The sequence below is a fragment of the Gastrolobium bilobum genome, unplaced genomic scaffold (assembly GCF_033153095.1).
Source record: "Gastrolobium bilobum isolate Gb01-03AN ecotype WA unplaced genomic scaffold, APGP_CSIRO_Gbil_v1 utg6693, whole genome shotgun sequence".
Classification (NCBI taxonomy): domain Eukaryota; kingdom Viridiplantae; phylum Streptophyta; class Magnoliopsida; order Fabales; family Fabaceae; genus Gastrolobium; species Gastrolobium bilobum.
In genome coordinates this window covers 1974-29136 of record NW_026897164.1, presented here as the reverse complement: position 1 = coordinate 29136, position 27163 = coordinate 1974, and the positions used below count along the sequence as shown (strand labels likewise).

At 33.0% G+C, this 27163-nt stretch overlaps 2 pseudogenes; one reads left to right on the top strand and one right to left on the bottom strand.

Annotated features, from left to right (window-relative positions):
* Positions 1 to 13040: 13040 nt before the first annotated feature.
* LOC133304632 (uncharacterized) lies at positions 13041 to 16205 on the bottom strand (annotated as a pseudogene).
* Positions 16206 to 23166: 6961 nt separating this feature from the next.
* LOC133304631 (cytochrome P450 71D9-like) lies at positions 23167 to 26837 on the top strand (annotated as a pseudogene).
* Positions 26838 to 27163: the final 326 nt, after the last annotated feature.

The window sequence follows — 27163 nt, the reverse complement described above, 5'->3', positions numbered from 1 at the left end:
ATGTTATTTTGTTAATTTAAATCACACATCAAATCTGGCAAAAAAAAGTTAATTTAATGCTTTTTAATAAATTAATTATGTATATATTACGGTTTTAAAAATAATTACACAAATATTGCACAATATGACATAAATAAAATTATGATTTGTGATTTAAATTTTTTATAATAAATTTTTTATCATAACAAAAATTTGGTTTGTGATTTAAATTAATAATAAAAATAATTATTAATAAGGAAAACAAAATAAATATATTATTTGTGATTTAAACTAAAAAATCAATTTGAAAAATCTGTAGAAATAAACGAAATAATTAAATAAATATTCTAAATCTCTAAAGAAAAAGGATATTATTTTCAAAATTAAAGATTAATGCTATAAGTTTCTGGCTTATTATTTGTGTTATGAAATTAATTATGACTTATGAATATTTTTCAAAAATAAAATTACCTAAATTAGGCGTGAATGCCTCTTGATTGAAACCCAATTTAGACGGCATTGGTAACGTGTCGGGTATTCACACGTGTTGACACGTGTCACATTTTTAAATTCAGAAGCCTCTGAGTTCTGAATTTGTGATTTAATAAAAAAAATAAATCAAGATTTGATGGGCAAAAAAATTAATTTAATGCTTTTTGATAAATTAATTATGTATTTATTACGGTTTTGAAAATAATTACACATCTGTTGCATAATATGACGCTCAATTTGGGCGTCACTAAAAACGCCGAAATTGGGCGTCACTCAAGAGGCAATCACATCTAATTTAGGCGTCACTCATTGTTGACACGTGTCATATTTTTTTTTGTTTAAAAAAATTAATCATAAAACTTCTGAAGGCCATAACTTTTGACTCAGGTATCCAAATCAGGTAATTCTTTTTTTGATTCCACATAACTTTTCGAGATTTACGCAAAGACATGTAATTTGACATATTTTATTTCTCAAAAACACAATTTAAATTTGCAAAAATGGTATTATAAGAGCGGTTAAACCCAAAAGCCTCTAAGTTCTGGATTTGTGATTTAATATAAAAAAATAAATAAAATTTTGATTTGTGATTTTAATTTTTTTATAATAATTTTTTTATTATAACAAAAATTTGGTTTGGGATTTAAATTAAAAATAAAAATAAAAATAATTATTAATAAGGAAAACAAAATAAAGATTTGATTTGTGATTTAAACTAAAAAATCAATTTGAAAAATCTTTAGAAATAAAGGAAATAATTAAATAAATATTCTAAATCTCTAAGGAAGAAGGATATTATTTTCGCAATTAAAGATTAATGCTATAAGCTTCTGGGTTATAATTTGTGTTCTGAAATTAATTATGACTTATGAATGTTTTTCAAAAATAAAATTACCTAAATTAGGCGTGAATGCCTCTTGATTGAAACCCAATTTAAACGTCAATTGTGCACACGTGATGACATGTGGAACATTCTTAAATTCAGAAGTCTTTGAGTTCTGGATTTGTGATTTAATATAAAAAATAAATCAAGATTTGATGGGCAAAAAACATTAAAGGCATTTAAATAATTAATTTAATGCTTTTTAATAAATTAATTATATATTTATTACAGTTTTGAAAATAATTACACATCTATCGCACAATATGACGCCCAATTTGGGCATCACTAAAGACGCCTAAATTGGGCGTCACTCAAGAGGCAATCACGCCTAATTTAGGCGTCACTCATTGTTGACACGTGTCATATTTTTTTTCCAAAAAAAAAAAGTAATCATAAAATTTCTGAAGGAGACTCGGGTATCCAAATCAGGTAATTCTTTTTCTGATTCCACATAATTTTTTGAGATCTACGCAATGACATTTAATTTGACATATTTTATTTCTCACAAACGTAATTTAAATTTGCAAGAATGATATTATAAGAGCGGTTAAACCCAGAAGCCTCTAAGTTCTGGATTTGTGATTTAATATAAATAAATAAATAAAATTTCGATTTGTGATTTACATTTTTTATAATAATTTTTTATTATAACAAAAATTTGGTTTGTGATTTAAAATAAAAATAAAAATTATTATTAATAAGGAAAACAAAATAAAGATTTAATTTGTGATTTAAACTAAAAAATCAATTTGAAAAATCTACAGAAATAAAGGAAATAATTAAATAAATATTCTAAATCTCTAAGGAAGAAGGATATTATTTTCGAAATTAAAGTTTAATGTTATAAGCTTTTGGGTTATTATTTGTGGTCTGAAATTAATTATGACTTATGAAGACAAAAAAATTAATTTAATGCTTTTAAATAAATTAATTACGCATTTATTACAATTTTGGAAATAATTACACATTTCTTGCACAATATGACGTCCAATTTGGCCGTCACTATAATATCCCTAACTTAATTAATTAGCAAATTACATGTAATTAAATAATTAAGCATGTTTTAGTGAGTAAAATTAAGTATAAGGCTTAATGAAATGAATCTGAGTCACTTTGAAGTTAAAAAGTGTACTCAGTGAAAATTAAGGGGTATAAATGGGTGTAGGCAAAAGTACCCAAAATATAAAAATAAAAGTGGAAATATTCCTAGAATAATATTCCAGACTTTTGGGTGAAGTTTGGTAATTATTGGAGTTAAATAGATAGACGAACCAATACCCGCTTAAAGTCACTTAACCTATGTTAAGTTACTAAAACACAAAAAGAGCCCCAAGCCCCCCAAGAAACCCGTCGACCAGCAGAGGAGAAAGAAAGGGAAGAGAAGAAGAAGAAGGAGAGGGAAGGAGAGAGAGGAGATCATAGAGTGAGCAAACTTTGGCCAAATCAACCCCTTCCAAAGCCTAAACCACCTAGAATCTTCTCCTCTTTCATAATCCAAGCTTAGTTCTTAGTGGGGAGCTTTGTGTGGTGAGATATTGGCTCTCAAAAATTCGCCCATTTGGTGAAATTTGGGGTTTTGGGAGTTTCTACCTCCATGGAAGCTTGAGGAGCCATCAATCCTTGGTTGTGTGACCATTGGTGGTAAGATTCTAACCCTTGAACCATGTTTTCTTGGAAATTTCATGATATAGGGTTTTGAATGAATAGTGTTATGGGTTTTGTGTGAATTTGAGTAAATTGGCTATGTTGTGGTAGAATTGAGACTTAGTACATGTTGAAAAAAATGCTAGGAATGTCATTTAATCGGTAAAAATGAGCCTAGTTAGTTAAATGACTATACTTGGTATATTGCAAGATTATCATGCTTGTTGAAGAGTTTTCTTGCAATTGTGATCAATGGTTTGACTTGGTTGATTGATGATTGTGTCCTTGTGATGTCTAGGATTGAGACATTTGGACCAACCGTGAGTGATCAACCATTGGAGCAAGCTATGGAGCTTGATTAGCTCTTTGGAATAGGTGAGCTCATGCTAAGTTAATATGTAGAGTTGATGTGGTAGTAATGGATATAAGTAAATATTCATTGGATAGTATGATTGATGCTATGGCACCTTGGTGTAGGTGAGTTACTTGTAAGTCATTGTTGAAACCAAAGTTGATTGGTTGCTGAACCGTTGGTGGTGAACAAAGGTTGAACGGAAGCTTTGAGGTAAGCCTTCGGACCTTGGGTGTAATTCCCTTGATTGTTCCACCAAACCCTGAAAGGGTAGTGGTGAGTATAGTGTATATAAATGCAATAAAATAGTGTAATGCTTTGTTATACGTATGTGTATGCATTTGGTGTAGCATAGGATGGTGTTTCCCTATGTTGGTATGTTACATGACGATGCGTAAATCATACTCGGTAGTTAGCTGGCCAATAGGACTATTTGCATCTGAGTTTCCTTAGGACAGCTTGAAAGCTCGAGGGATTTCTCCTGGAGATGTTATTGCACTTTGCATAGATATGTATTTACTGCATTATTATTGTTATTGCTATTACACTGATATGGAACTGTGGGGTGGAGAAATGCTCCAAGGACCCCTGGTTTACTGGATATATTCGTATATCTCACCCCGTGTTGTGGGGACCCCCTTTCAGGTAAGGATGTTGCAGGAGCCACCAGTGGCAAGTGGCCATATCTGGATTAGCATATGCATGAAGTGTTGCAATTTTTGAGATTATACATGTTGTTTTGTAGCTCACATGTATAGAATTGTAATTAATAGGCAATGATAGATTTATGATTTGTATATTGGAATGGACTTAGCCTATGCTCATGCCTTTGGTCATCTCTTTTGTTGATGGGAGCCAAGGGAATGATCATAGTGTTTTGTAAGCTAAGTTCCACGATTTGTAATGAATATGTACTGTAAATGATGCCTACTTGAAATTCAATATATGCAAGCTTTTATGTATTGAGTTATTGAATTGGTTGGGCTGAGAAATCATATTAGGTACCTAGTTCTAAATTGGGAATTGTTGAGAAAACAAGGGTTATGCTGCCCAAATTTTAGTACAAGCCATGAGGAAAAGGGCATGCATGTCCCTTTAGATGTTTTTGTATTATGCAAGAACTAAGAACCATTTGTGGAGAGGAATTTATATGATAGATTTGGACCGTGGTGTATGTATGGAAGTTGTAGATATTTTTCGTAGCTTTCCATAGAGACCAATATTGTGTGAATTGGACAAGTACAACTCTAGTTAGAGGTAAAATACTAAGAATTGGTGAAACCTTCAGAGCTTTGGCGCACCTGGCGCCAAACTTGGCGCACCGCGCGCCATAGTGCTTGGAAGCTTCTGTTTCGTAGCGCAAATCGCGCCGGCGTTGGCGCAAATCGCGCCGGGATCACCAGCTGGCGCACCTGGCGCCAACCTTGGCGCCTCCAGCGCCATAACGATCGGGAGCTTCTGTTTCGTTGGCGCCGCGCCGCGCCGCAGCTGGCGCCGGTCGCGCCGGGATCAGCAGGATTCACGCGCTCGTTTCGTAGAAAACCCATAACTTAGGCTACAGTGCTCCGATTTGAGCACGGTTTGAACCCACGCGTAGCTAACGAAGAGATCTACAATATAGTAGAAGTTGTGAAATAAATAAGAAGCAAATTAATGGTTTAAAAATGGAATAAGAACATGATGTTAAGCTTGGTTTATCTGATTCCGCAAGATAATATGGTTATGATCACGCAATTGGATAGTTTAAATTCGGCGTCGTTTTAAAAAGAAAGATTTATCCGGATTTTTAATTGAGCCAATGTGATTGTAACTGCGCTTAATATCATAATGCGATGTTAACAAACCGGTTCTAGAACGGGGTGTTACAGTCACTAAAGACGCCTAACTTGGGCGTCACTCAAGAGGCAATTGTGGTATACCCGGAATATTAACATTACATCGTATTAAGCGGTGCTTAATTAAAAATGCGGAATATTCTTTTTCTTTTCAATTATGACGTCATTATCAATTACCAACTTGATTACTTAATCAATTTCATAAAATATCGCCTGTATGTAAATTGCAATAAGACATCTGCTGAAATACCTCAATATATAGATAAAGTGTGTATCTAAATCACATCATTACATCAAGTAATCCGGACAATATCCTGATACATTAATACAACTCCAAAAGACTCAAGACATAACCAAGACATAATAATACTATGTGTCATGGACAATCCCTATGCTCACCAAATAACATAGTAAACAACAAGTCTCAAAATAAAACTCCATAACATAAACTGAAGCTATAAGCATAAGCAGCATGCAAATCCAGCATCCAATCATGGCAGCATAATATAACAGCAATCTAACTCAGCTCCGGCCTCCTGCCGCCTGAGGTCTCAACATTACCTGACCCTGAAATAAGCATTCCCCAAACGTGGGGTGAGATCTCTAAACTAGAAATCTCAGTAAGACAAGGGGTCCTCAAGGATCTTCCACCCCAAGCTCACTTACATGTGCAATATAAGTTCAAAAAGCATTTATATCATTATCAGTTCCAAAACTATGTAGTGCAACAGATATCTATGGCATGTGTGTATATCACTATCTACTGGCCAGAGAAATGTAGGAATACGTCTATTCCCTACATGTAGTACAAGGAACACCGCTTGCACCTCACCCACAGCCTCACCCTCTTGTATGTTCTACATACTCAGGCTTACCGTATAGGTGGAACACCTCCATGCATATCAACAAGGCACTAACATACAATAGCTCAACAGCATTTTCAAAACATCAAAAGCATGTAACACAGCATGCATATACCATATCCCCATGGGACATGGTGGAACCACAACATGGCTAAACCGAGGACACGAAAGCTTACCTCTAAGCTAGCTATCCAATGCCACAAGCTCAAAGTCCAATCACAGCAGATCACAATCTGATATGGACCAAACATAAATCAATAACATATACCACATGCATACAAACTAAAGACAACGCCTTTCATTACGTTTTCAAGTCTTAAAGCGTCTAACAAAGCCACAAGCCCTAAATCCCATGATTATGGCTTAATCCATTAAATACAGAAGTTCAACTTCATCAATCTAGGGTCTACAAACCCCCAATAGCCTACTGTATGCACAACACAACTACTGTTCTGCGAAATCCCAGAATATCCGGATACTCCTCGGGACCATATCCGGATATGCAATATCCGGATATCTCACTGTACATATCCGGATATTCAATATCCGGATATCCAGAATCCCCTATCCGAATATACAATATCCAGATATCCCAGAACCCCATATCCGAATACACATATCCGGATATCATATCCGGATATCCCATATCTGGATATTACACGGGCAGATATCCGGATATTTCACGACAGAATGCAGTTTCTGCATTTTCGTGAAGATATCCCTTAAAGGTTCCCTTTTTACCGATTTTAAACATCTAAACATGCATTTCTAGGCGTGTTCAACATTACCCAACAACAAGTTATCATCTTTTAACCTTAACATGCATCAAGCTTCCAACTTTAAGCCTTAAAACTCAAGTTAAAGGTTGGTACACATACCACAACTCAAAAACAGCAAAGGGAGATGCTCTTGGAGCTCAACACAGCCCCTCAAGTCTGACTCCAAGTAGATGCACGAAAATGAACACAAGATGACTCTTTTACTCAACAAGAAGACACCTTGAAGCATCAAAATGCCAACAAAAGGTCACACCCTTCAAGAACAGCAAACACAGCTCTTCAAACTCCCTCACTCAGGTTCTCTAACTCAGAAACAACACCCCAATGCAGTCCCAAGACCAACCTTCACCCTCACCAAGTGTTTAAATGGAAGAACAAGCCTCAAAGGTGGAAGCTTGCTCAAGAAATGGAAGGGAAGGCAATGGAACAGTGTATAAGGTGCAAGTCAGCCACCAAGTCACGTAGACAAATCTGAGTGCCTAGGGTTATGTGCTAAAATGCATATATATAGCTAAAACTCACTTAAGCGCACAATATTAACTTTAATTGCTACGCTTAGCATTTTAATACCAAACTTTGGATTCTGAAACTACATAATTTTCTAAGATTTACCATATTTTTCTTATAATTTTCTGAGCAACTTTCCGGTACGCGCTTTTCAAAGCCAGTACCGGTTTCTAGCACCAGTTCTCATTATTTGGACTTGAAACTCGTTTTACAAGTCCTACATATTATTCTAGTAATTATCATGCACTTACTTTAATTTTCCGGGATACTTTTTCGGTACACAGTTATACCGACTAGCAGAACCGGTATCTGCACTTTTCTTCCGAAAAGCGACTTTCAGCATTCTTAATCACTTATTATGATTATTAAGCCTCATAAATAATTATTAGGGTCAATTATGGAATCATTTCTTATTTTTGCATAATTAATTAATTAAATACCTTAATTAACGGTGCGGGTTCTTACAGCAATCACTCCTAATTTAGGCGTCACTCGTTGACACGTGTCATATTTTTTTTCCAAAAAAAATAATAATTTAATCATAAAACTCCCGAAGGCCATAACTTTTGACTCGGGTATTCAAATCAGGTAATTCTTTTTTTAATTTCACATAACTTTTCGAAATCTACGCAATGACATCTCATTTGACATATTTTATTTCTCACAAACACAATTTAATTTTGCAAGAATGATATTATAAGAGCGGTTAAACCCAAAAGCCTCTGAGTTCTGGATCTGTGATTTAATTTAAAAAAATAAATAAAATTTAAATTTTTGATTTAATTTTTTTTTATAATAATTTTCTTTTATTATAACAAAAATTTGGTTTGTGATTTAAATTAAAAATAAAAGTAAAAATTATAGTTCATAAGGAAAACAAAATAAAGATTTGATGAAAAAGAAGAAAAGGGCAAGGGAAGATTTCTTGGTTTTCTTCTTCTCAATCGAGAAAAATAAAACAAAAAGACTAAAGAAACAGAAAGCGGTTTGAGGGAAAAGAACAGAAGCACCAACAGAGTGAGGGTTCTGAAAACGTTTGACAATATAACCAATGTGGGAGTGCCTAAGGGCGGGAGTAATTCTTTTTTTATATACGCAATATCCCTAATGATATCTTTTTTTTTTTTTTTGGTAAGCAATATCCAATGATATCTTATTTGATATATTTTATTTTTCACAAACATAATTTAAATTTAAATCAAGTAATCCTTCTTCCTTAGATATTTAGAATATTTATTTAATTATTTTCTTTATTAATACAGATTTTTCAAATTGATTTTTGAGTTTAAATCACAAATCAAATCTTTATTTTGTTTTCCTTATTAATAATAATTGTTATTTTGTTAATTTAAATCACACATCAAATCTGGCAAAAAAAAATTAATTTAATGCTTTTTAATAAATTAATTATGTATTTATTACGGTTTTAAAAATAATTACACAACTATTGCACAATATGACGCCCAATTTGGGCGTCACTAAAGACGCCGAAATTGGGCGTCACTCAAGAGGCAATCACGTCTAATTTAGGCGTCACTCATTGTTGACACGTGTCATATTTTTTTTCAGAAAAAAAATTTAATCATAAAACTTCTGAAGGCCATAACTTTTGACTCGGGTATCCAAATAAGGTAATTTTTTTTTTATTCCACATAACTTTTCGAGATCTACGCAATGACATGTAATTTGACATATTTTATTTCTCACAAACACAATTTAGATTTACTAGAATGGTATTATAAGAGCGGTTAAACCCAGAAGCCTCTAAGTTCTGGATTTGTGATTTAATATAAAAAATAAATAAAATTATGATTTGTGATTTAAATTTTTTATCATAAAAAAAATTTGGTTTGTGATTTAAATTAATAATAAAACAAATTATTAATAAGGAAAACAAAATAAATATTTATTTGTGATTTAAACTAAAAAGTCAACTTGAAAAATCTGTAGAAATAAACGAAATAATTAAATAAATATTCTAAATCTCTAAAGAAAAAGGATATTATTTTCAAAATTAAAGATTAATGCTATAAGTTTCTGGCTTATTATTTGTGTTATGAAATTAATTATGACTTATGAATGTTTTTCAAAAATAAAATTACCTAAATTAGGCGTGAATGCCTCTTGATTGAAACCCAATTTAGACGGCATTGGTGACGTGTCAGGTATTCACACGTGTTGACACGTGTCACATTTTTAAATTCAGAAGCCTCTGAGTTCTGGATTTGTGATTTAATATAAAAAATAAATCAAGATTTGATGGGCAAAAAAATTAATTTAATGCTTTTTAATAAATTAATTATGTATTTATTACGGTTTTGAAAATAATTACACATCTATTGCACAATATGACGCCCAATTTGGGCGTCACTAAAGACGCCGAAATTGGGCGTCACTCAAGAGGCAATCACATCTAATTTAGGCGTCACTCATTGTTGACACGTGTCATTTTTTTTTTTTTAAAAAAAATTAATCATAAAACTTCTGAAGGCCATAACTTTTGACTCAGGTATCCAAATCAGGTAATTCTTTTTTTGATTCCACATAACTTTTCGAGATTTACGCAAAGACATGTAATTTGACATATTTTATTTCTCACAAACACAATTTAAATTTGCAAGAATGGTATTATAAGAGCGGTTAAACCCAAAAGCCTCTAAGTTCTGGATTTGTGATTTAATATAAAAAAATAAATAAAATTTTGATTTGTGATTTAAATTTTTTATAATAAATTTTTTAATATAACAAAAATTTGGTTTGGGATTTAAATTAAAAATAAAAATAAAAATAATTATTAATAAGGAAAACAAAATAAAGATTTGATTTGTGATTTAAACTAAAAAATCAATTTGAAAAATCTGTAGGAATAAAGGAAATAATTAAATAAATATTCTAAATCTCTAAGGAAGAAGGATATTATTTTCGAAATTAAAGATTAATGCTATAAGCTTCTGGGTTATAATTTGTGTTCTGAAATTAATTATGACTTATGAATGTTTTTCAAAAATAAAATTACCTAAATTAGGCGTGAATGCCTCTTGATTGAAACCCAATTTAGACGTCAATTGTGCACACGTGTTGACATGTGGCACATTCTTAAATTCAGAAGCCTTTGAGTTCTGGATTTGTGATTTAATATAAAAAATAAATCAAGATTTGATGGGCAAAAAACATTAAAGGCATTTAAATAATTAATTTAATGCTTTTTAATAAATTAATTATATATTTATTACAGTTTTGAAAATAATTACACATCTATCGCACAATATGACGCCCAATTTGGGCATCACTAAAGACGCCTAAATTGGGCGTCACTCAAGAGGCAATCACGCCTAATTTAGGCGTCACTCATTGTTGACACGTGTCATATTTTTTTTCCAAGAAAAAAAGTAATCATAAAATTTCTGAAGGAGACTCGGGTATCCAAATCAGGTAATTCTTTTTCTGATTCCACATAATTTTTTGAGATCTACGCAATGACATTTAATTTGACATATTTTATTTCTCACAAACGTAATTTAAATTTGCAAGAATGATATTATAAGAGCGGTTAAACCCAGAAGCCTCTGAGTTCTGGATTTGTGATTTAATATAAATAAATAAATAAAATTTCGATTTGTGATTTACATTTTTTTTATAATAAATTTTTTATTATAACAAAAATTTGGTTTGTGATTAAAAATAAAATAAAAAATAAAATTTATTATTAATAAGGAAAACAAAATAAAGATTTAATTTGTGATTTAAACTAAAAAATGAATTTGAAAAATCTACAGAAATAAAGGAAATAATTAAATAAATATTCTAAATCTCTAAGGAAGAAGGATATTATTTTCGAAATTAAAGATTAATGTTATAAGCTTTTGGGTTATTATTTGTGGTCTGAAATTAATTATGACTTATGAAGGCAAAAAAATTAATTTAATGCTTTTAAATAAATTAATTACGCATTTATTACAATTTTGGAAATAATTACACATTTCTTGCACAATATGACGTCCAATTTGGGCGTCACTAAAGACGCCTAACTTGGGCGTCACTCAAGAGGCAATCACGCCTAATTTAGGCGTCACTCGTTGACACGTGTCATATTTTTTTCCAATAAATAAAATAATTTAATCATAAAACTTCCGAAGGCCATAACTTTTGACTCGGGTATTCAAATCCTATAATTCTTTTTTTAATTTCACATAACTTTTCGAAATCTACGCAATGACATCTCATTTGACATATTTTATTTCTCACAAACACAATTTAAATTTGCAAGAATGATATTATAAGAGCGGTTAAACCCAAAAGCCTCTGAGTTCTGGATTTGTGATTTAATATAAAAAAATAAATAAAATTTAAATTTTTGATTTAAATTTTTTTTATAATAATTTTTTTTTATTATAACAAAAATTTGGTTTGTGATTTAAATTAAAAATAAAAGTAAAAATTATAGTTAATAAGGAAAACAAAATACATATTGATTTGTGATTTAAACTAAAAAATCAATTTGAAAAATCTGTAGAAATAAAGGAAATAATTATAAAAATATTCTAAATCTCTAAGGAAGAAGAATATTATTTTTGAAATTAATGATTCATGTTATAAGCTTTTAGGTTATTATTTGTGGTCTAAAATTAATTATAGCTTATGAATGTTTTTCAAAAATAAAATTAACTAAATTAGGCGTGATTTCCTCTTGATTGAAACTCAATTTAGACGTCATTGCTGGCGTGTCAGGTGTTGACACGTGTCACATTTTTAAACTCAGAAGCCTCTGAGTTTTGGGTTTGTGATTTATTATAAAAAATAAATCAAGATTTGATGTGTGATTTAAATTAAAAAATAACAATTATTATTAATATGAAAAACAAAATAAAGATTTAATTTGTGATTAAAACTCAAAAATCAATTTGAAAAATCTGTATTAATAAAGAAAAAATTAAATAAATATTCTAAATTTCTAAGGAAGAAGGATTACCTGATTTAAATTTAAATTATGTTTGTGAGAAATAAAATATATCAAATGAGATATCATTGCGTAGATCTCGAAAAGTTATGTCGAATCAAAAAAAGAATTACCTGATTTGGATACCCGAGTCAAAAGTTATAGCCTTCAGAAGTTTTAAGATTAATTTTTTTTTTTTTGGAAAAAAAATATGACACGTGTCAACAATGAGTGACGCCTAAATTAGGAGTGATTGTCTCTTGAGTGACGTCCAATTTAGGCGTCTTTAGTGACGCCCAAATTGGGTGTCATATTGTGCAATAGATGTGTAATTATTTCTAAAACTGTAATAAATATATAATTAATTTATTAAAAAGCATTAAATTAATTTTTTTTGCCTACACACTATACTTGAAATATTTACCAAGCACGACAAATTGAAAAGACTTATTTATATCAGAAGCAATATGTGTAACAGGGGAGGTAACAGACCAACACAATTCAATTATTTATTTAAAACAGTATTCACTAATTTTGCAATTAAATCCGAACAAAGAACCACAAAATAGTTCCATAACAGAAACAATATGACAACTAGCATATGACTAAATCAGCTAGATATCATTCATTGCAATTTACTCAGTTTACAAGGTTTCACTCAGCACAAAAATTAAAGATTGAAAATTTATCTCAATGCCTCTGCGATTTTTCTATATCTACTTCAGTCCCTTATACACAAAGGGTTAGATTCCACTTTTTTTTTATCCCGTTCAGAAATTTGTTGTCCAATTCAGGTGGCTCAATTGGGGCAGCTGATATCCACCAACCTGTGCTCCAGGAGCAGCTGCAGCCACCCCAACTCCAACGTTATTGCCAATTGCTGGTCCTAGATGATGATGACTAGCAATAGCAGCTGGCTGTGGAGGAGTATGATACATACAAGGGAATTGCATGTGTGAAGACTGAGCTGCAGCTGCATTGAAGGAAGCATGACCGGTGTGCGAAGGCATGTACGCTGCATGAGGCGTTTGCCCCTGCAAGTTATAGTATGGAGTAGATTGAATGCCAGGATGATCCCTTGGATTCTGTAACCAGATTTCTGATATCTCAGCCTGAGGATTTTGGACATAGAGATTATCTTTGTATTTGACTCGAGATGAATCTTCTAAAGCCGTTGCACCCCAAACCACACCAGGAGATATCATGGCATGGCCAGTTGGATTACCAAAATTTCCAAACCCTGTAGGGCTTCCAGCAGGGACAGGCTTGAACTGCTGAACTCCATATTTAAGGTTGTTGGCATTAAGATGGGAACCACCTCCAGGCATCAACAAGTAACTGTTGCCATTTGTTGGGTGAGGATAGGGAGCATTACTTGAATATCCAGGCATGGCCATAGGTGGAACAGAGACCGGGGACAGAAACTGATGATATGGCATAAGGTTAGCAAAATGTGAAACATGAACTTGTGGATACATCTGAGCCACAGGAGGTTGCTGTTGCACCATAGCAATGGAGGATGCAGGAATACTATTGGCAGCATGGGAGCTCAAACCCTCCTGAAAAGATAACAAACCCTGCCCTCTTAAAGTTTCATCCCACAATGTTGGTCTGAAATAAGGAATGTCATAACCAGTTGGAGGATCGTAAGCCGAGAAGCCCGACATATCATGGGAATCTTGCTGCTGTGACTGTGACTCTGAAGGTGCATAGGACGGACTTGTATCACGTACCAACCCAATACTGGTATAATTGTCCAGATTCTGAGGGCTTGAGGAGTCTTTGATATCAGGCAATTGTTGCTCAGAAGTAGCACCAGCTGATGCTGGAGAGTTCGACCCAGTACTTGTCATCCCGTAAGTCTATCTGTTTGCTCCCAGGAACATCATCAGTGGACAAATCTGGAGCAGATACTGTCAAGCTTGTTGTCGATTCTTCATTTTATTCAGCAGCTTCTATTAATGGATACTTCGATTCATGCATCGAAGAATCAAGTTGTATCCCAATGGTACCAAAGATTAGCTGACAACGATCAGTTTCCGTAACTCGAATATGCTGTGGTATGATGACATTTTGGGTATCATATATATATAATTGGGAAATTTTAACTTGAACCTCTGCAGCGTCTGATTCTATATCAATAGAATTTTCAGCTAGAGGTGAAGCAGCTTTTTTAGGAGTTCCAATCACTCCAGGAGTATTGCTGTTAGACTTCTGACTTGATTTAGGTGTCCACTCTTTATTCTGCTGGGAAACTCTCTGATGTCCCGCGAGTTGTTGATGTGGCCTACTATTATATTGATTGTTCAAGGACGGCCTTCTAGGCGTCACTCATTGTTGACACGTGTCATATTTTTTTTCAGAAAAAAAATTTAATCATAAAACTTCTGAAGGCCATAACTTTTGACTCGGGTATCCAAATCAGGTAATTCTTTTTTTGATTCCACATAACTTTTCGAGATCTACGCAATGACATGTAATTTGACATATTTTATTTCTCACAAACACAATTCAAATTTACAAGAATGGTATTATAAGAGCGGTTAAACCCAGAAGCCTCTAAGTTTTGGATTTGTGATTTAAATTTTTTATAATAAATTTTTTATTATAACAAAAATTTGGTTTGTGATTTAAATTAATAATAAAAATAATTATTAATAAGGAAAAAAAATAAATATTTGCTTTGTGATTTAAACTAAAAAATCAATTTGAAAAATCTGTAGAAATAAACGAAATAATTAAATAAATATTCTAAATCTCTAAAGAAAAAGGATATTATTTTCAAAATTAAAGATTAATGCTATAAGTTTCTGGCTTATTATTTGTGTTATGAAATTAATTATGACTTATGAATGTTTTTCAAAAATAAAATTACCTAAATTAGGCGTGAATTCCTCTTGATTGAAACCCAATTTAGACGACATTGGTAACGTGTCAGGTATTCACACGTGTTGACACGTGTCACATTTTTAAATTCAGAAGCCTCTGAGTTCTGGATTTGTGATTTAATATAAAAAATAAATCATGATTTGATGGGCAAAAAAATTAATTTAATGCTTTTTAATAAATTAATTATGTATTTATTACGGTTTTGAAAATAATTACACATCTATTGTACAATATGACGCCCAATTTGGGCGTCACTAAAGACGCCGAAATTTGGCGTCACTCAAGAGGCAATCACATCTAATTTAGGCGTCACTCATTGTTGACACGTGTCATATTTTTTTTTGTTTAAAAAAATTAATCATAAAACTTCTGAAGGCCATAACTTTTGATCAGACATGTTAGGGATTTAAAGTTTATACCTTTATTCGGATAATTATTCTTGATCAGATGCGTTCTTAATCAATTATTTAAACTTGAAGAACACAAGTCCTCCAATGGAAATTCACACCGATTGGGTGGTTGCTAGACTCAAGAGAAGCACAACGATTGGGTGGTGCCTTTGGTTATTCCAAGAGAGAAAGATAGCCACCACACTGATGTGTGTGTTAGCTAGGGTTTCAATGGAAAAAATTAGAGAAGAAGAGTTACGAAACTAAGAAAGAAAAAAGGCTATATATATGTGGTGCCTCATTAACCCAAGTCTAGGTCAAATCAGCACACCCTCTTCAAATCCCAATCTTATTGGGTAATTTTCTTAATTTTATCTAATCAATCCAATTGATTGGTTTTAGCCCTCAATCGTTTGAACCAATTTATGAATCTATTGGAGTGGGTCTAGCCCATGGTAGTTAAATTGGGATTTTACCTAAAATAGGAAGGAGGATAAAAAATCGTAAAACAAAAAATCCTAACGTAAAAAAAAATCATAAAAGCGTTTAGAATTTTGATGAAATCATTTTGATAAAAAAAGTCATAAAATCGTAAAAGTGTAGATTTAAATCAGAATTTTAACTACCATGGTCTTGCCTAATTTGGGCGAGACCCATCACTTTTCACGTGATGACACGTAGCACAAAAAGTCAATATTTTGATCGTAAAATTTCATAAGGCCATAACCTTTGATTCAGGTGTTCAAGTCAGGGAATTTTTTTATTCCATATAAATTTTTTATATCTAACGTAATGACATCTCATTAAAGGGGATTTGGTCACAAATTATTTGAGATGCTAATCTTGGGGTGTACAATGATCCAGCTATTCACAACTCTAAACTAGTTGCACGACCTATGCGTAGAAGGAAGATGCAGCCTCGTTTAAAGGAATACTTTAATGGCTAGCACTATTTTAGGAACCTATACTTATGTTGATTGTTGTAATTTCAGAAGTGTATTAATTTCTTTTTTTTTCTTTTTGCCTCAGTGGTTGTAATCATGGATAAATTAATTGGCAATGAGGAAAGGAATGAAAAAATTTATTTTCAAAATCTCCCGTCTCTCACACACTTCCCTGCTCTTGAATTCCTTTTCCCCCTAAACTTTCCCTTTCATTTGGTGCTTTCATTAAGCTTCTCTCCAATGTTATAAAAACCGGATCGACCCGGAAACCGGTGAACCGGTCATGTAATCAGTTCGGTTTTCATATTGGACCGACCATGTTACATAACCGGTGTGACCCGGTGCGACCTGGTCAGTTTTCGAAAAAACCAGTGACCCGGTCAGTTCAACTGGTGACCCGGCCCGATCTATAAAAAATAAAAACTAGTTTATTTTCATAAATTATGTCTATTTTTTTTTACTCCCAAACACAAATGATTTATTTTCTTTTGAAATATTTGAGTGACTTGTAGCTTATTAACTTACATAGATTATGTACCTACAATGCTAATATTATCTTGATTATGCAATATGCAGGGAATTTTGATTTCATTTATAGTTAGAGATGTCGTTTACTGAACCTGAAACACTAGTATCACAAATATTATATGTTTGATTGATCTTTTGTTGGACAATGATGTGTAATTTATTATTTTCATATTAAAATATTTGAAATTGGTATATTTTTTTACAAGTATTTAAGTATCTTTATAGTTTTTTTAATATAAATTATAGATTTACATATACTTACCGGGTCATGCGGTTGAACCCGTGACCCAGTACCTCGACCGGATCAATAACCGGGTCGAGTTTAATAACATTGCTTCTCTCCTCCCATGGCTAAAGACACGTCATAAAATCAAGAAAAGAATTAATTAATATCAATGCTCATTGCCGATACGAGGTTGAATTGGCATGAGAAAAGTAAAAAAATCTAAACTTTTTACTTATACGATTATATGAACAATTATAATATATATAATATATTAAAGAATTCAAAACACAAATAAATAGTTAATTTATAATATATAATATGGTATATAATAATTTATAAATATATATAATATAATTAATTAATTTATATTATCTTAAATTAATTAATTTACGGAAGAAAGAAATTCAAGAGCAAGTGCGAGAGAGACATCAGAAATGGGGAAATTTTGAAAATAAACTTTCTTCATTCTTTTTCTCATTACCAATAAGTGTTATTTATCCATATTATAACCAATGAGGCAAAAAAAGAAAAGAAATTAATACACTTCCAAAATTACAACAATCAACAAAATTATGGGATCATAAAATAATGATAATATAACCATTGATGCGTTTGGTTGAGGAGAAATTTTTTGACTACTAGGGAAATGTAATTACTAGGAAAATGGTTAGAAAGTGAGTTTGGTAGGAAAATGTAAAAAAAGTTGTTTGGTAAGACGAAATATTACTGGGTAAATTGATTAAAGTTTTGTAAGTCTATGTTTGGTTGAGTGTAAAATATTGATAGGAAAATGATATAAAATGACGAAAATAACCCTTTTTTATTTTTGAATCTCAATAGCTTGCGTATGACCCTGAGAAATCATTGTTTACATAAATCTACAACTTAACAATTAGTTTTCTAATACAAAATGGAGGATCACTTTGGTCACAATTTTCACGCTCAGTTTTCTACTTCCCTAGTTTTCCATAAATACCACATCTCAAGAGGTATTCTTAAACAGTGAATTTGAACACAAAATCAACTTAAATATGGTTTCCTATGCAAACTTCTTTCCTAGACTTTTTTTTCATAAACTTGTACCAAACATAGCATTTTGGGATACCTACCCACACTTCCCCATCTATCCCAAAAGAAAATCTCAGCCAAACACACCCTTAGACTTTTAGTGTCATTACAAAAAAAAAAGTTCACATCGTATGATCAGGGTACCAAAGAGAATGTTTTTGTGTGGATATAACGAAAAATAAATTAAAATTCTTATATTAAGGATGACAATAATAAAAAAAGGGAGGAAGTTATTCCAAACATGTGCAATATCTAACAATGTGATAAATATATTGAACGCGTGACCCGATAAATATATATAAATCTATTATTTATATTAAAAAATTATAAATATATTTAAATACATGTAAAAAAATGATATTAACTTCAACTATTATTGTCTAACAAAAAATCAATTAAACATATAATATTTGTGATACTGGTGTTTCAGGTTCAGTAAATGACGTATCTAACAATAAATCAAATCAAAATTTCGTGTATATTGCATAATCAAGATACTATTAGTGTTTTAGGTTTATTAGAGGTATAAATATTTTATTTTATTTTTAATTGAGATGTTCCAGATCTTTCTCTTTTCTAATTATGCTCTTCTATATAAGAGCTCCATACGTACAAATGAATTAACCAATTAAGGAAATTAATATTTTTTTATTTTTTTCTCTTTTACCTTCTAACATGGCATCAATAGAAATTTTTTATCCTCCATAAACGAAGGTTCTGCTACTGTCACTCTTTTTTCCTTTATTTATCTATTTACGGGAACTCTAATCGTGCATTTGACAATTTAAGCATGCCAGCAATTGACATTTCATCTAAAAAATTTCCTTAAATATTTAAGGTATGGAATCTTTAAAAGTTCGAATTGAGAAGGCAATGAATCGAAGGATTATATATATATATATATATGACAAAATGATTTATGCAGCCGCTAAACATACAGCAAGCCAGGATCCGCTTCCGGATCCTGTTTTGCTTTTTTTTTTTTTTAAAGTTGTGGGGCTCACTTTTCTGTGTCAGCTGCACAAAAAGGTGGGACCCAACTTTTTTTTATCCTTTTAAATGACCTAACTTATATTATTTCATTCTCACAAAGAGGTGGGACCCACACCTTTATTTTTTTTGTCAACTCTCTCTCCTCCTTTATCTATCTTTTTCTCTCTCTTAAAATGACATACATTTTTTCCTATATATATATATATATATATATATATATTGTAACATCCCCATCTCGAGCCGGTTCAATTAACATACATATGATACAAACAGAACATCGGAAGACTTAACTTACGAAAATACGAACTAACTTTTTCTTTTTCTTTAATCCTTTTTCACATGACATATCACATTGCATACTTCTTCTAATTTAATTCTTATTTTACGGAGACGAAAATCGGACAGAGTAACCTCTGTAAATCGGACAACTGGGGATTTTCCAATCCCACTCTCAAGAGTTCCTGATAGACAGTTTAAACAATATATATTTCCAAAAGTACCAGTCATGCAAATATACTCAGATACCCATCTATGGGCGCATGCTGAACTTGGCTCCGTGCCACAAATCTAATAGCATGCAATCCAATACATAACATAACTGAATACTACATAGTCATATCATCATGCCTGAATACATAAATGTACATGTATCGAATATGAACACTATGCAACAATACATCTTTTCCAAAAATACGTCTAAAACAAATAGTAGCATCCGACCACCCAGAACTCCACATCCTCATACTAGTACCTCTAGCCACGGTTAGTGTCCTTGTCCCATGAGGCTCTTCAATTAACTGTGTTCCTGAGATCATATCCCCAAACGGGGTTAGAGACGAATCTCTAGTAAACTCCAGGTTTATGGAAAACCCTCCATACCCTGGGCTCACTTCCTGCATGATAGTCAGATACATAATATACAAAACATCATATAAGCAATTATCATAACTGAACAAAGCATATATACATATCTTATCAAAGACAAACGCAGTCATTCCCAAGGGATGACCCCAAGCGAAAATCAACGCACGTAACAAATATCTTTTACAAAAATCATCACAATACTCACATCAGAACAAAACGTGTTATATCAAAGATGTACGCAATCGTTCCCAAGGGATGACCCCAAGCGGAAATCAACGTACGTAACAAATATCATTTACAAAATCATCATACATATCCCATAAAACATGTCATATAATCAAATATCATAACTAAACAAAACATATACACATATCTTATCAGAAACGTACGCAGATATTCCCAAGGAAGGACCCCAAGCGGAAATCAACGCACGTGTTCCCAAGGGAGGACCCCAAGCGGAACCAGAACATATCAGAGGCGTACGCAGTCATTCCCCCCAAGCGGAAATCAACCCCAAGCGGAAATCAACGCACGTGTTCCCGAGGGAGGACCCCAAAGCGGAAACAGAACATATCAGAGGCGTACGCAGTCATATCATAACAAAACATATCATATTAACACATATCAAAGTAAATACATCAAAACAAAACATATCATATTATCATATAGCTCTATATGAATGCATCTATATCATATATCTCATACATATCATACAACCTGACCACTGTCCGTACACTATGGCGGAACACAAAGTAGGAGCGAACCCCACAAACATAGAGCTTACCTCTTTGAGCTTTACAATCTGCTTACTTGAAGAACAAGCTACTTATCACACTCCACGAGAATCCAAACGTTCACAGTCCCTAGGTACACCTAGAGAAGGAATTCAACATAAAACTCAATAAAATGATATAATGCCATGTAAATATACAAGACACACACTTTATTGTTTATTTTCTTTTTACTTAATCATATTAAGTCATGAGTGGGGGGTTCTTTGTTCAAGAAATCCCCACAAAATTCCACATATTCACTTAGTCTTAGGATAGTCCCAAAAGGCATTTAGAACACTCATTACTCCTCTTAGCACCTAAAAGCCTATTTTTCCCAATTTAAGGCCGAATGCCCATTACAAAGGAGCTATAAGATTTCTCTTTGTCTAGTGCCTAAACCCAAGCTTAGCCACCTATATAAATTATTTTACGCATATAAGTGTCCTCACTTTGCGAAACAATATCTCCGAACATATACCTCATTTGAAAATGGCCAAAACTCATTTTAAGGCCATACAAAGGAGCTACCTTATTTTCTTTTTTATTTCACCAAACCGAAGGTCCATACACCTTAGAATATCATTCCACGCATAAAAGTATGCTCGCTTTGTAAAACAGTAACTCATAGCACATACTTCCTTTGAAAATGGCTAAGAGGCACATAAAGGAAATCATGCCAACTTCATGATTTCAATGTTTTACTCCATCAAATTCAAGCTTATCACACACCTCTAATCCAAGATTCGTTAATTGATATATACGACACTGTTCATCTCTACAATACTATTCATGTATGCGTCACTATTCACGTATACGACACTATTCAAAAATACGGTATTTTTAATTTTCCAAAATACATTTTCACCGTTAAAATTCTCATCTAAACACTTTTCTCAACATGAGCTAAACCTGAATTAAGCTCTAACATGCTCAATCAATCCAAATTTTTAAAATGAAAACCTATATTCAATCTTTCTCAAAACTCAAAGAAAACAAAGATTTCTTAACATGAACTTACCTAGAATGAAGGGAGAAACTTGCTTCAAGCTCCCATGGCTTCAAGCTCCATCAAAACCCATATTTTCCATGAAATTCGAATTCTTTGGGGGAGAAGATCTCTCTACAGTGAACCCCACTCAGAAATACTGGTACCAATAGATTCCTCTCGAAATTTCTCACAGGTTTGGCTTTGGAACGGAGTGATTTGGAGGTCTCTAGCTCAAGTTATGAATTTTGGAAGAATTTTAATCAAAATCTCCATTTTCATTTTCTTTCCTTCGTTCTCTCTGTCTCGCGTCCGTAAAGAGAAGGGAACAGTGACTCCCTTGAGTCACTTATATAAATTCATTATACTAGCGGGTATAAGCTCATCTATCTACACACCTCCATTCATTACCAAACTTTAACCAATAGACTAGAATATTTTTCTAGTCACGTTTCTATTTTTACTTTCACTTTTAGATAACTTTATTTACCCGCATTTTTTACCTCTTAACTGTCATTTTAACTCATTTTTCACCAAAAGTGACTTTATTTCTTTTTCTTTGTAATTATCCTTCAATATTAAATCCATAATAAATGTGAGGGTCATTATATATATATATATAAAAGAGATGGGAAAAGTGTGTAATATTTCAAAGGAGGTAAAGTTTTGTCATTTTAAGTGAGAGAAAGAGATAGATAAAGGATGAGAGAGAGTGGACAGAAAAATATAAAGGTATGGGTCTCACCTCTTTGTGAGAGTAAAATGACATAAGTTGTGTCATTTTCCCTTAAGAGATATGATATTGTTACTATCAATTAATGTTATTATCAATGTCATTATCAATTTATTTTATCGATAAATCGATTATGTTGATTTAACGATTCTGATTTAACTTTCGAAAAATCTTCTTTTTTCTCGCTATATTTAATATTCTATATTTATTTTCACCTTTGCATGGTTATGATTTCTTATATTTAAAAATTTCTCATTAAATATGGAGAGTCATAACCATCCAAAGGCGAAAATAAATATAACCGTTGGATCAACATAATCGATCTAACGGTGAAATAAACTGATAGTGACATTGACATTAACACTAATTGATAATAAAAATATCCTATATCTGTATATTAATGATTTCTTATAATAATAAAAAATAAGTTCCTAGATATTTTCCTCTTTTAGTATTTATTTGTGGCCATCCCTAACTTCTGAGGCAGTGTTTTTCTTCATAATCATGGAACTACATCTCCAGAATATGCCCTCACCTGCGATGTTGTCCTTCTTTCTCTTCTTGTTCATGGTGTTTAGCATAGTTTGGAGATCAAAAACCAAGTCTTCAAACTCCAAGTTACCACCAGGGCCTCCAAAACTGCCACTTATTGGGAACATGCACAAGCTTGGTAAAATGCCTCATCAAGGCCTAACAAAATTAGCAAAGAAATATGGGCCTCTGATGCATATGAAACTTGGTGGTCTTTCTACCATAGTGGTGTCTTCCCCTGAAATGGCCAAAGAAGTTATGAAGACACATGATATCATCTTTGCAAATAGACCTTATGTTCTCGCAACAGATGTTATCGCTTATGGTTCAAAGGGTATGAGCTTTTCCCCTTACGGAAGTTATTGGAGGCAGATGAGAAAGATTTTCACGTTTGAGCTACTAACACCAAACCATGTTGAATCATTTCAATCAATTAGGGAAGAGGAGGCATCAAATCTTGTCAAACAGATATGTTTGAGTGAAGGGTCATATATCAATCTTAGTAAGACGATTAGTTGCTTTTCCTATGGCTTAACATCACGAGTAGCCTTTGGAGCAAAAATCTGAAGACCAAGAAGCATTCATAATTGTTATGAAGGATGTCTTAAAATCAGTTGCTGGTTTCTCTATAGCTGACTTGTATCCTTCCATTGAAGTGCTTCAAGTTTTGACAGGAATAAGGTCCAAAGCTGAGAAACTCCATCAAGAAATAGATAGGATCCTTGAGAAAATTGTCAGAGATCACAGACACACGAGTTCAGAAACAAAGGAAAACAATGAAAAAGTAGGTGAAGATCTAGTTGATGTCATGCTGAAGCTTCAGAAGCAGAACAACCTTGATCATCCTCTATCTGACAGCGTTATCAAAGCAACACTTTTGGTATGTATTTTTCTAATAGAAATCACATAATTTCCAAAAGTAGCTCCAAGTTGATATCACCAAAGATCAATTAAATGTGGTTGACTTTAGATGCTTACAATTTTTTCTTTATTAAAGACTGCTAGTTGCAGGCAAAGGAAAAGCAAAACTCATAATATACTGATATTTTAAATACCAAATGTTGCTCTTTCAACTCTCTCTCACGTGTATATTTAAATGAAGAAATTTTTAAGTAAATTATGTTTATAATTCTTGAATTTCAAAAAAAAAAAAAAATATTTTCCATGGAAATTATTTAATAGGACTACAAATCGTTTAAGTTAGAGGTTTCATTAGATGCTAGTGCAAGTGCTGCAAAAAATTGTTGGCAATTCTATTTGTTGGGTGGTTTGCTGATGGTGGAAAATATAAGTTCTAAAAAAAGGGACGTTCCTCTGTTCTTGCAGAACACAGACTCGGTCCTTAGTTCCAACCCAAGTGCGCAAGTGCACGCATCAAGTAATAAAGGGAGTATTAGTGCCCAAATTATCGTTCCCACGAGGATAGAGTGCTAATTATTGTCTTATTACTATTATAAAGAATGAAAATGAGAAGAAAAGTTAGTAAATGAACTGTCTGGTCAAACGTTCCCTACTGTCTTGACAACGTTCCTCAGGAACAGTAGGTTCAATCTGGTGGCAAACATGCTCGCTGCGTTATGTATGTGATCCTTCCTGTTTAACAGAAGGTGAGATAATAATCATTGGAGTTTTATAAATACTAGATGAAATAAAGTAAAAACTACTAAAACAGAAATAACTATAATCAAGAGACAACAGGGTGGTGGTTAAAACAGTTTAACAAAAGGAACGGATTCACTGCTCCACTCTTAAAGGGGCTGTTTTCTCTGCTCAAGACTTAGCACTTTTTGGCTTTGTCCCAGTTTCTTTGTCTGCCAACTCTGATTCCTCAGCTCATGGACTAGATGGCTCACAAGTTTCCATATTCCTATGGCTCCCTTGACTCCAACAGGTACTTAGTTCAGAACCTTAAGATGGACGAGTTGGCCCCTTATTCCTAAGGTGACCAGTAGCGTTTTTGCCATGACAACTACCTTCCCCAATGGCTAAGCTGTCTGAAATCCCTTCCTTATGGAAGTTCCTTTCTCAGTATGTACCCAATTTCCATTGGTGCACAATGAATATAGCTTACTTAGCCAAAGAAATACAAAAAGCTTCGGTCAAGAGTTTAGAAAATAGTTCTTTAAGAGTTTCACAGTTTACCGGTTCCACAGATAGTTCAGCTCATGGCTAATAATTTAAACATAATTATTCTCAACTGAAATCACATAGACCCGAGATTCAGTTAAGAGATAACGAATGGAACGAAGAGAAAAACACTTATATTAATTTAAAAGACAGTTACAAAAGAAACAGAAAATGGAGAAGATGGTTTGTTGCTCGTGAGGAGTCTTAATGGGTGTTACAGAGAGGAGAAGAGAGGTTGTCACTTAACTACAGCTACAACTTAAAAGTAAACTAAGTTACTAACTACTACTAATACTAGGTGATCTCTTCCTTTCGGACTTCAAACCCTCCAGGAGTCGATGATGTTTTTGTGTGAAGGTGGTCCTATTTATAGATGGAAGAGGAGTGGCAAGGCTGTGATTTCCTTGGAGCTAGTTGCTTGAATGAGAGGACGGGACGGTGGTAGCAGAGTGTGAAGATTGCGTAAATTGCTGGATGGAACAGGATTTGGTAATGATTAGCCGTTGTTTGTAGGCCTTCCTATGCTTTGCTTTCTTTTTCAGCCAATAAGAACTCTTGATTCTCTGCTCTTCATGTTTCCAGCTGCTTAATTGGTGCACCGCCTTGCTTTTTAGAAGTCTTTAACCCTCCGTCACCTACAAAGTGTACAGAAGCATTAAATGAGTGGAGCAGGTGCATTAAATGTGTCTCAGTCCGTTCCCCTTTTAATATATTTTAAAGGAATACGTTACCATCCGTTCCCCCACTGTGTTTTTGTCACAAATGTGGAAAACAAGTAATTTTCATGCTGAAGTTTCTCATCAGATAAGGGAACGTATGATATTTTGCCATCAAAATGGGCTTAGATGGGGACGAATTTACGTCCCATCACTATTCATGTTAGCATTTATTTTAGGATATCTTCAGTGCTGGAAGCGGTACTTCAGCAAAAACCATAGAGTGGGCAATGTCAGAACTTGTCAAAAACCCAAGGGTGATGGAAAGAGTACAAGCTGAAATAAGAAGGGTCTTTGATGGTAAAAGGCATGTAGATGAAGCTAACATTCATGAACTGAAATACTTAAAGTCAGTTATCAAAGAAACCTTGCGTTTACATCCTCCTGTCCCATTATTACTACCAAGGGAATGCAGTGAGAGATGTGAAATTAATGGTTATGAGATACCAGCTAAGAGTAAGGTTATTGTTAATGCTTGGGCAATTGGGAGGGATCCAATCTACTGGATTGAAGTTGAGAAGTTTTATCCAGAAAGGTTCCTTGATAGCTCAGTTGATTACAAAGGTGTAGATTTTTCAGTTTATCCCATTTGGTGCTGGAAGGAGGATGTGTCCTCGCATTACATTTGACATTGTTAATGTTGAAATAAAACTAGCAAATTTGATTTTCCATTTTGATTGGAAGATGCCTAATGGGAATAAGCCTGAAGAACTTGACATGACAGAATCATTTGGCTTGTCTGTAAGAAGAAAACATGATTTGTACTTGATTCCTTGTATGTATCACTCATCTGCTAATTAATACCACTGTGAAGGAATTCTTGTTTATGTTCCCAATTGTTGGTATGACTCATATTTCACGTTCGGACGACGACCCTTGTTGGCAGGATGCCAAGAAAACTAATGTTTGTGTCCCTGCTCTTCTAGTTAGTTATCAGTATGATGTTGAATGAGCAATTTTCTGTGTTTATTGATAGTTTGAATTGAAAGAGGACTGGGTTTTGTTTTTGATTTATGAATTTTCCCCTTCAATCTTTGTTGCCCATCCCTTGTGTAGTGGAATGTGTACCATGTAGATGTCTTCTATTTAGGTTGAAAGGTAATTTGCAATTCACTCATGCACCAAGA